This window comes from Amphibalanus amphitrite, unplaced genomic scaffold, assembly GCF_019059575.1.
Source record: "Amphibalanus amphitrite isolate SeventyFive unplaced genomic scaffold, NRLGWU_Aamphi_draft 000663F_arrow, whole genome shotgun sequence".
NCBI classification, from domain to species: Eukaryota; Metazoa; Arthropoda; class Thecostraca; order Balanomorpha; family Balanidae; genus Amphibalanus; species Amphibalanus amphitrite.
The window spans coordinates 331,805-343,354 of record NW_024882157.1 but is presented as its reverse complement, the minus strand read 5'-3'; the positions used below and the strand labels follow the sequence as shown (position 1 = coordinate 343,354).

At 48.1% G+C, this 11,550-nt stretch overlaps 1 protein-coding gene across 1 annotated transcript in view; it reads left to right on the top strand.

Moving 5' to 3' along the window:
- The first annotated feature begins 5,637 nt into the window (after positions 1-5,637).
- The window catches only part of LOC122364238 (cellular tumor antigen p53-like), a 42,186-nt gene continuing 36,273 nt past the window's right edge, over positions 5,638-11,550 (top strand). Inside the window, exon 1 of the mRNA XM_043334437.1 lies at positions 5,638-5,708. The gene's annotated coding sequence lies outside the window, so the exon portion shown is untranslated. The remainder of the gene's footprint in view (positions 5,709-11,550) is intronic.

Here is an 11,550-nt window from a genome sequence, read left to right as displayed (position 1 = left end):
TTCGTCTGACCAGGCTCGGGGTTATAGATCTGTCAGTCGGATACCAGCTTTTCAGTACCTACCTACATACCGATATCAAACCGATACCAAAGTGGTACCTCTTTGGTATATCATTCTCAATGGTTTTTGTTGTTGCATTTTGGCTGCTGCTTTTACGAAGCCTGGCTTATGTAATGAACGCTGTGAATTCGTAAGAAGTTGGCATTTCTCTCAATTTCTGAAGGTTTAGTTTTTGATATTATCCCAATTTTTGGGTTGGTAGTTGGTCTGGTATCAGTTTCCCAATTATCTAAAATTGACATCACCATTCGGGGTCGATCATCAATGCGCGCTGCAGCTGTCCGGCCGGCGCACCGCACAGTTCAGACTTCAGCCGGGCGGTGTTTGCGCTATCTCGCGACCTCTGATAGCCGGCCCCTCCCCGTTTGTCCCTCCCCCTCTCCACTCCGCGGGCCGGCCGCTACCGGTGCACAGTGGGCGTTTCAGGGGTTCTAGCCTCTCACAGCCTTTCAACCCTTATAGCCTTGGATCTAGGAGACCTACGCGTACGAATTACACACCAAACTGTAGCAAATTCATTTATGAACGTGAATGCATGACGTTTCCCATGTTATAAGCTTTCGCAATATGCAGGAACATGCATGAAATGTTGCATAAACGTGGCAAAACGGAGCACATCCATTCCCCCTTGCCGTTTGGCCCCTGATTGAGCTAGAGCTTCGCGGAAAAACCGAGCGTGCTGCCCGTGATGAGAGGAAGCCGATGATACCAAATTTTAAGGTCCTAGGTCATTAGTTGACCTTCCAGGTCAGGTCAATTACCCAAAAGTCGTGAAAATGGGAACCTGTTAAAACATCGTAAAGTGAGGTTACATTGGGGCTTTTCGGGGTGCTGATCACGAATTTCATGCTAGTTTTGATCACAGATGATTTCTTCATGCATTTATGCCAGGTCGGGTCAGGTCAGGTCAGGTCAACCAGTATGCGTCCTGCCGGGTATTCATAGTAGGTGTCAACCGCTACTGACAGCCTCGTAACATGATACAAAGGCACCAAAACTACTTCGTAAATGCTCAAATGGTTGCTAAATTCGAAATCAGCTAAAAAAAACTGGCCTAGAAACATGTAAAAGTCGAAAAAGTGAAATTAGGTCACCAAAGGTCAATGACCTGACCTGACCTTCAGGTGACCTTGACACCCAGCATAATGCATGGGACCAACATCATTTTACATGGTTGAGCGTTTGCAACCACAAAAAGACTGCAAACGCGCGGATAATGTGAGCCGACATATACACCGAATCGCGATTCCGGCCAAGCATGGTCTCGAGAAATAGGTCACAGGTCAAAGGTCATTTGGATTAGGGTCATGAAATTTTTAGAGTAGATGTAAAATTTAATAACTCGAGGGTACTGCAAGTTTCGTCTTGATCGGCCATTTTTTACGCGCGTTATTCGAGAAAAACCGAGGGTGGTCCGTTCGACCCCCTACAAATGCGAGGGTTAAGGTTTTGAGTCGTTGACCTCGAGTCAAAGTCTGGTCAGAGTCCGTCATGTCACGAACTTGGTCAAAGGAGGTCGACTGTCTAATTCACTTTGTTCCGGAGTTATTGACGGAAAACTAATATGGCCCTAATGACATCATAAATGACGTCATACAAGGTCAGCAATGCAAAGGTGTAGCACCGTACCTTGCAGGGAGCGCATGAAACCATGATTCCATGTGCCTGAGATAGTTTTAGATCATTCCTGGCGCTAAAATAACAGTTTCGGTATTTCCCTCATTGACGTATAACGGTGAGATCACATGACCGACCTGACCGCACATGAACTTAAGCAAAAAATCTGAGATATACAAGTTGTGAGACCTCTGGACGATGCTACGTTGTGTAAGCTTCATCTCCCTGTGAACGTCCCTCTGGCACTGAGGGCGTTGCGACGTTGCAACATCTGAGGACCGTGCAGAGGTTCACTTATGACGTCATAGGTCAGTGACCTGACCTGACCTGACCTGAAAATGCGGTTGATTTAACAAGATTTGGCTTGAATCGCTTGAATCAAAGGTCAAGTATGCCAAGTTTCAGCTCTTTATCTTCGGCGTGTTGTGAGCTATCGCGATAAAACCGATAAGGGGGCGGCATCCCCCCCTCGGCCTCGGGGGGGGGGCCGACTTATGCAGAATTTCCCATTTACTATATGCAATATTTCTCATTTTTTTAGGAAACAAAATGTGTTTGAGGTTTCGCAAGACCAGACCGGCCGGATCGCCCACTGTGCATCGCCTGAGGCCTTTCCGGTCACGTGACAGCTCATCCTCCGGTCAATTAGAATGCTTCTGACCCACGAGATAACACTGGCTGGTGTTACTGTCATCATTTGAAATAATATAAGCTAAAATGCAGGCTGATTTGTTCCCTCCCGTCACCATGGAGCTAATAAAGGCTAGACAGCGTATTGCAAAATGTTGCATAGCAGCAAATGGCGCAAGTTTGCGCACTTTTTTATTGCTTGGCCGGTTCAATAACATCACAATGCACATTGTGACACACGATTTAGAGCGGGACCTGGGGGAACTCAAAAGATCGGCTTTAACATAGAGAGTGATATTAATTTTAAGCATACCAAATAACTAGATGATATGTTTATCTCTCATGCTGCTAAATGATTTTCGCAACCTCATTTTTCGTTGCGCGGAATTGATCGTGACATGTCACAGAACAACTCATAAAAACATTGGCGTGTAAAACTCACGTACATAGGATCCCCATGGCATCTACTTTGACTTTTCAAACACCCGAAAACTATGACCTGTCTACGGCCTAAGAAATTTTTGTGTTTGAAGCCCCTTTCACCCTATACCAAGTTGTTGCATGACCAGATAACGGTCATTTATATAATGTATGGACATTTTGTAGTCGATTGGTATGCTTTTTATTTTCATAAAAGCAAAATAATTTTTTTGCTCCGTAAGAGGCTAGACCGGCCCGAACGCCTACAGTGCGGTGCCAACTGGACGGGACACATGTAGCCTGCCCGATGGAACGGGGAAGGGGCGGGGGGAGGGGAGGAGGAGAAGGGGTACAGGGACGGTTCCACGGCAGGTGTCCCCTTGGTCCAGAACAGGTGCCAGGACGCACCGCCCCAGGCTCGCGGCGCCAGCCAAACAGGGTGATAGCGAGCGGCCCTTCCTAGGCAGGGTCGTTCGCCCTTAGCTGCCACGAGTCTGAAAGTGACGCGGAATGGGTCACTGATCGCATCGCGGGGCCGGCTCTGCAGCGCTGGAGGAGGAGCGGGTTCGTCCGCGCACCGACCGTCGCCATGGGCGGTCTGATTATATGGCCCTAGCCAGAGGGGAAGGTACGCGCCTGACACGCTCCTCGCCAATTAATTGTGTTGTTGGACGTCATGGCCTTCCTTCGAAAGGCAAACTAGCAGAGACTTTAAACGGGTGTTTTTGGAAACGTATCTACTAGTTACTCTTGTTCTGATTGATCGTTATTGTCTGGAGACTAGTAGGTATTTATATTTTTGCTACGTTTATTCACTTGTCAATATGGTGCAGGCTTTGGCACGAATTTCATCTCTAACTCCACGCCATCAGCAATCGTGAACTTCATAAGCGTTTCGGAACCTATGCGGGCGCAAATGCGTGAGATACGTTGTCCATGAGATGAATCGCATGGCATCCACGGCCACGGGGCGTCCATTCTGAGGTTGTCCGTGAGCATTCAGTGCTTTCGGAACCGGCTTCGGAAATGAATATTGTCTCTGTGGAATATTGTCCCGCCTCCGAGTCATACCGGTATCTGGCGGCCGGCCCTCGGCACTGCGCAGCGGCCAGCGAGAGCGTCTCGCGGCTCGCTGGCTGCCTGGCAGATGCTGCGCCGCAATGCACGTCGCCACTGCGGCACAGCCGACTGTGCGTTCGGCAGGCGGCAGGGTGTTACAGCGTCGAACACCCCTACCCACTAATAAGTTTCAGCACCGCTGGTCCGCTGATACTCTGGCCCCAGATCGATTGGTCATGCATCAGCATTACTGTATGTTGGACGCCATGCATTGATCCTCACTGGCAAAATGCAGCTCAATGCACATTGCACATACCTAACACCATCCAAGTGAATTTGAAGTTTGAACCCCCGGCGTAAGCATGCAGACTGGTTTTCGGTTCGTTTAACATGATGTAACCTTGGTGTCCGACTGGGTTTCGGCAGGTCGGGCGGCAGATGGGAGTGGGTCGATGCGGAATGCTGCAGGCCGGGCCTCGGCGGCCTGTGCTGCCGTTTCCGCTCACCAGTCCATAGGCGGCGGAACGGGTAGGGCACCGGGGCACCGTGCCCCCCTTTGATTTTGGCATTTTAACATTAGCCCTATGGGCGTTGCATGGAAAGAATGGGGCCAAAAGTCGGCAGTGCCCCCCCCCTTAATTGAAGGTGTTGCGCCGCTACTGCCGCTCACAGCCGGCGCTGCGGTCTCCAGTGGTCAACGCGCTGAAAAAAAACTTCCTTTGAAAGTGAACGAAATCAATCGACACTGGCAAGGCAAGGAACGGCGGCATGGGACTATGGCATTTCCAATCTAAAATATGGGGCCTTTTTATCATTTTCGGAACACGTTTTCGATCACGGCCAAAAATGTTTTCCGGGATGAAAAAGCATTGAGGTGAGATGTTACAACCACACGCCCGCGCTAGGCAACGCTAAAGCCAGGGATAGTTTCGGAGCACGGTAAGTGCATGGTTATGGACTGGTGCCGTATGTGAAACGTGCTAAAGACAAGTCTTTTTTATTAAAACGTCTTAGCTCTCCACTGTACAGTCCTCCAGACGTCCAGACGTGACGACGTCTGTCTTCGTCTGTGTGTTTTCGTCTGTCCTCCAGACGAAAATGTCTGCCCAACTGGACATCGCAGACGGGCGCACCTAAAGCTGACTGGCGAGTCTGTTGCACGGACACGTGGAATGTTCTCGACTCAGAAGGACGAGCGAGGAGCCGGGCGCTCCACAACGCCCCGCCAACGGACGCTCCCTCATAACCCGCGCTTTGCCGTTGAGAACGGAGGCAAGGAGGTGGGAGGGGGCAAGGAGAGGGGGGGGGGGGTGCATTCCGCACGGCCGGGCGATGTGCGGTGCTGAGCGGGCCGCGCCGCGTCGTCGGCGCAGGCCGCAGCCACAGCCTCGCGCCACCGTCTGACACCGACCGTCCATGGGCGCATCCAAGGTCCCATGCCGCCGGTGTGCGCCAATATGACTCAAAGGAACTATGTCTATCAATCTTCCAAAATAAGTATTCGGATGATCAGGAGCCGTGGACTATTGACAGCGACACCCAACCCAGCATCCACTATTTAACGCCCAACGTCAGTCTCTCCTTCAGTGACGTCATTCAGTGACGTCGGTCACTGGCGGACTCAGGTCAAAGGGGGGCGGAGGCACGAACCGTGCCCATTTTAAAATAAAAATTTAAGACCATAATTATTTTAGCATTAAATGGTATATCAGCCAATCAGCCATGTCCGGCTCGGTGAGTGCCAATCCCCTTTTCTTCCCCACTCGATCCGCCACTGACAGCGCATGCGCGCCACGTCGGTCCGCCTGGCTGAGGGCGGGTAGCGCGCGTAGCGCGGCGGGCCAAGCGGCGGGCGGCCGGCGCGCGGCAATCGTGAGCGGGTGGTGGTGTAGTGTGGGCGCTTCGACCAGGGATCCCGGACGGTGAGTACACGTGGTCACACCGCGCTCACAGCATCAACACGGCTCACCCACCTACTGATACTGGAGTGTCCGCGACCTACGGCTCCGTTGAATGATGCGTTAGGTTGCTTGTTTCGATTTTTAGGGCAAAGTTTCTGAGGAGAAAGACTTTAAAGTATTTAAATCTAAGTTATTTAACGTTTCGGCTGGTCTGAAGAACTTTAAGTTCCCACGCGATGGTGAAGATCAAGAAACCCATTTCCCAGTCCTTCAAAGTGAATGGGTGATCCGTCGAACGCTCCCAGGGCTAGGTCTGCTTAGGACAGCACGAAACAAATGTGCGCATTGCGCGCCTTATATGAAGCTTCAGTTTATTTGGGTCTCATATTTAAATCGAAGATGATTTTGTAAATATAGTGTCATCACATTAAAAGCGACGTCTCTTTCTGAGATTCCCTCCCTTTGTTGCTAAGAGAGGCCAATTTGGTAGGGGAGACCGGGGAGAAGTGGACCATTATTTTTACGTCAACTCTGAAAATAGTTAGGAGTAAGATATTTCAGGGCCATGAGGATTGCCTATACATTTCCTATATAGCACGTACGTAAAGGCGATAAAGGTTTACTATATAGGCTTACTATATTTTTATTGTAAGCGATTTATTTTTGCCATTCATTCTTAACCATTTTTACCCCTAGGTTTCAATGTAATATATCTCAATTTAAATTTTACAAAAAGTTGACACATGGGGTGAATTCTGGGGCATTCCAAAAGTGTGACAAATGAAGCCCTGAAGGGGAGAACTGGGACTGGCCAAGAAATGGCAGAAAACAAATGGCAGAAAAATCAAGTATGTATGCCGAATATACTTTAGTATAAAGGTTCCCAGATTAAACGCTAACGCCGTTGACATTTACCTAAAATTTTATTATCACTTTTTATTTTTATTTTTGCATTGACTGCGTAATCTGAAAGATATGGACATCTGATTCATAGGCGAGCGCACTGGGACAAGGGACTTCGCTCATTATCCTATTGTTCTCCCCGATTCCCAATTTTCCTTCAAATGACTGCCATACAAAATTTGCAACGGGAACATAAAAATGCTCGAAATATTGACGGACATCCAATTAAAGGGATCACATTGCTGAATAAACGGCAAATTGAATTGTTTATACCAAACAATCGATTTTTTGACTCTACATCGATTCCTCGGTAACTAGCAACCGGAACAGATAATAGTCCGGTAGTAATGTACACCAACTAATTTCGTGCAAAATTGGACAACCTAAAGCCATGGTTTCTCTGATCTCTGATTATGATTTTTCAAATCCAACAGGTGTCCCACTTTTCCTTCGTCCCATGCTTCTCCCAACTATCCCCTAACCACACCTAGTGCAATTAAAATGCTCGCATTGCAATCTTACACTGCAATAACAGGTGCACCAATTCAATAAAATTCTTGTGTTTTTGTTGGATTGTAAAAAGCTACAATTGTTCATTCGAGAATATTGAGTCTAAGTTGCACAGGGAAGTTTATCATCATGTGTTATGATGCGGCTAAAATTTTCTTCTGATTCTCATTATTTTCTGATTTGTGGAAACCATCTCCTGTAAAATATCCAGCGGAGTAGAGTTTCGGCTGCGAGGTCCAGCTGACACTGATACGCTACCGGTGGATGGTGAAGCTTCCTTTGTTTCACTCCAAATCAGGACACCAGCCTTGTTTTTCATAATCGTGAATGCACTTTTATTACAACAGCTAACTAATTTAACTAAGACGGATAATAACTAGCTAAATCTTGAAAACTAAATTTAGAAATAGCTAAAACTGTTCGGTCTGAATTTTAATGACTCAAAACAAACAATGAATGGCAAAGAACACCTCATCTTGATATGATCCGTAAGCGAGCCGGTGGTTTCGGTCGCATTCCGCTAGTCCCGCCGTCGCTCCCGGTAGACGGACCGGTGCGCGCATATACCCTGGGTGCGCGCGGCCGCGCCGCCGCGCCGCGCCCGCCCGGCCGCCCCGCCCGGACGTTGCATAACGTTTTGAGAGATCGGCACGCCGCATGGCGTGACCTTGACCAAGCTCCTGACCGGCCGCAACATCCAGCCCGCGTCAGGCTACTGTCAGCGTCAGCTCGGATAAAGGCCGTGCAGCTCCTTCCGTGTATACGAGTATAGTGGCCATAGTGGCATCGATCACTGGAAGTCTAAAGCGTAAGCAAAGGTCTCAAAGCATCGCCCCACTGAGTTGGGTGCTGGTCAGTGGCTTTGGGTCTGAAATTACGGCAAAGCGACAATGAGTTGTAATAGTTAAGACCCTCAGCCTTTCTCAAGTGGCCGCATTCGGAGTAGGGATAATCATACTGTAAGCGTCGTCTCAGCTCAGAACTTTACGCTATTGATCCGTGAGATGATTCACCTGTTCGGGGCGGTAATGGCGGCGGCGGTTGAGCGCTCACCACAATTGGCTCGATGCCAATGAAACGGACGCCCGCTAGCACGACGGTCAAGCTCTGTGAATGGCGAGACTAACATGGCAGCCGAGCGAGCGTGTTTGTAGGCATCATGGGCAGGGTTGGCAAATTTATGCCAGCAGCCGGTTTAAACCGGTTTAATCCATGGATTAAACCGGCTGGCATAAACTAATTTAAGCCACCCCGGTTTAAACCAGTGTGCACCAACATAATAAATGCCCCTTCCGTTAACTTGTCGTAACATCACTTGGGTTGAACTGCTTCTTCTCTTCACATTTTCTATACACACCTTTCAATTATACATGCTAACTTGTAATGTTTTCCCCCTGGGGGTTAACTTGATGTCATTCATTATTGATCTGTATCACCCTGTATCAAATATTTATTTTGATTTGCAGTGTTTTACACAACTAGTTGTTTACATGGGTGGTTCATGGAATGAAAAGTCTTGGAGACAGGTTCAAAAAAGAAACCAATTTCAATTTTATGAGAAGCTGTAGCAAACATGACCTAATGCCAAATGCATGGTGCAAGGATCAGTGAATGGTAAGGCCTAAAAACTATCACACAGAACATTGCCTATTTACTAGGGAACTGTCTATTGCTAAAGCAGTCAGTGACACTAAACAAAGGAATTGACAGCACGGCAACCATTATAGGCTCCAAAGTTCATGTAAAAACAACAATAAGTGTGATTAGTTAGGGACACTGCCAGTGGCGGATCTACGTTGGGGCAAAATGGGCAATTGCCCCCCCTAAACGGAAAACCTCTGGGCAAACATATCTTTTTGCCCCCCCTAAAAAACTACAACTTGAATACTAAATATATGGTGTTTGAAAAGAAAATGTGAAATAAATGGAGGACTAGAAGGTTGTCATATTCGTGATATTAAGTTGTGAGCTGATAAAAAGTCCTCCGCCCCATGAATGTCAGTCCATCATCCATCAGCAGTGCTACTACTGCTACTGCTACCAAAAAAAATAATAAAAAATAACGCGATTTATTGAAACCTCGAGCCAAGTAAACAAACCGTCAACAGCAGACCGCCAGACGCCAGTGGGGTTAGGGGTCACCTCACTGGTGAGCGGTTGGACAGTGGTGGGTTTGCATGGGTATATAAGAAGTGTTTGCATAATATTCATGGGCGGCGCCACCGGGGGGGACGGGGGGGACAGGTCCCCCGCTATCGAAAGTTAGGGGGGTACAGTACCCCCCTATCGGCGAGGCCCGTTCAATAGTTGATAATAACGCATTGTAGAGTTATCCGTCGCATTTAATGCATCGTTGGTTAATCAAGGCAGGTTCTGAATAAAAATTGCTGTTGGGATGTATTGCAGGGGGTCCTGGCCATCTGCAAAAGGTGTGGAGCTGTGATGCCTGTAGTTATAAGGTGATCGGTAGCGGGGATCGTGCCCCCCCCCCCCTTTTGGGGCGCCAGGCACAGGGTTATTACCTCCCCAACCCACTGCCAGATCCCATTGCCGACAAAACCAAGTCTACTGAAATTCAATAGATTTCCGTTACTCTATGGATATTTTCCATTCCTAATATGTAAGTCAAATTCAAGCATGGCAGTTCTACCACAGGAACCATTTGAAATCTATGCCATTTAACCCCAGCACTTGGGGAGAAGTGTTCGGATAGATTACAGGCAGGACCAAAAAGCACGCAGTAGCCCAAGACCTTATAATTGGGTAGCATCGGCTCCCTCTCGTCAAGGGGTTCGATAGCACTCTTTTTTTCTTCAAAACTAAGTTCGGTGGGCGGCCGAACGGCTGGGGGTCTAATCGAGCCCCCCACCCCTCCCCTTCTTACGTCAGCGGCTGTGAAAATGCCATTACCAGCTGTTGAAACATGGCAGTTGCTTTTGCATGAGTGCACGAAAGGGTTTTAGGTACGTGATACGTGAAATGTTCTACATGAAAATTGAGATACCTACACCAGCTTATCAAATTGTGCTCACTGTGGTGCGCTCGGTTTTACCTTGACTAGTCTTTGAATTCTGGGGTGAAACAGACCAGCCAAGAGACCTGTTCCATAAGGAGAGCCACTAATGCTAAAGAGATGAGGGATGAGGTTTCCAGAGACCTTCATTACCTCCCAAAGGGGGTGCCCCGCCATTTGCCAATCCCTGCTGTAGTTGTTACGATTGGAGGGTGAATATGAGAACGATGCAGGTCGTGCCAGCTCGATCATGACGAACACAATGATGCCGACATCACAGCTCTACTGCCATTTTTGACGAAGTTAATCAACAAGGACCGGAATCCAACCTGGGGCATTTCACCTGCAGAGGTCGTCGGACCTGAGACCCTTTCACTCAATTTTTTTCAACGGTGCATGCGCTCGTTTTTTCCGCGAAGCTCTTGGTAAGAAAATCCATCAGAAAGTGTGATCAAATAACGGCTGGTGACCTTCCATGACCTAGCATGACCTTTTGAGTGACCACCGATGACATGACCACTGACGGCTAGCCATTAGCTGCACCCTGCCCGTTGCATATGGATCAGGTGGTGATGTCATGATTCTGAAATTATATAGCAGTTTTGGCGCACTTGTCAGAGCAGAAGACATTCCCACTTTTCCTCCATGACTATTTGATGGTGAAGCCATAAAGCTGACCAGACGTAAGATCGAAAATTTGAAAGTACGAAACGTAAGAATAGTTGGCACTGCTACTCATACCTAAGCAATTCGCAGCTTGTAGGAAACCAGCTTTGAGTTGGCAAGACTGCAAATTTTGATTTAGATTTAGAGGCAAGGATGCTTGAAAAGGTGATCGATCTTAGGTGTCCTAGGATAAGTTTGGAAACGGGATGCACCATTCGATGTGTTTTGGGCTTTGCCAAGTTTCGCGGCGTTACGTGCCTCGTTTTTTTTTTTTTGCATACACGATCAGTATCTACTTTTGGGATTTTCGGTCAGGCAAGGTCCCCGTCCCCCCCTATCGAAAACCCGTGGCGCCGCCCCTGATAATATTTTATTGCTAGATAGCATGGGTGTAGGAGCTGAAAAGGTCTAAATATCCATTAGTACCTACCTAGCATTTCCACTGTGGCTACATAAGTTATGTCCAGAGCAGAGGCCAGCCATTTCCAAAGGGGGTGCCAAAAGGGTGCCAAAAGTCCGAGAGTCTCTACAAGAGCTGCATATGTGTATGCAGGACTGAGGAGCGAAAGGGGGTGCCAAACTCAGTTTTGGCACCCCGATTACTGATTTTGGCACCCCTCGCACCCGCCTGGATCCGCACGAGTGAACGATATGGTTGAGCTACTGCCGCTGTGTCACTCAGTGATGGCCAGAAAGAACGGTGTACTGCGTGCCTTTGAGAACAAGTGCGAGATAGGTTTCTGAGAGGAATAACGTAAAGAAGATTACCAA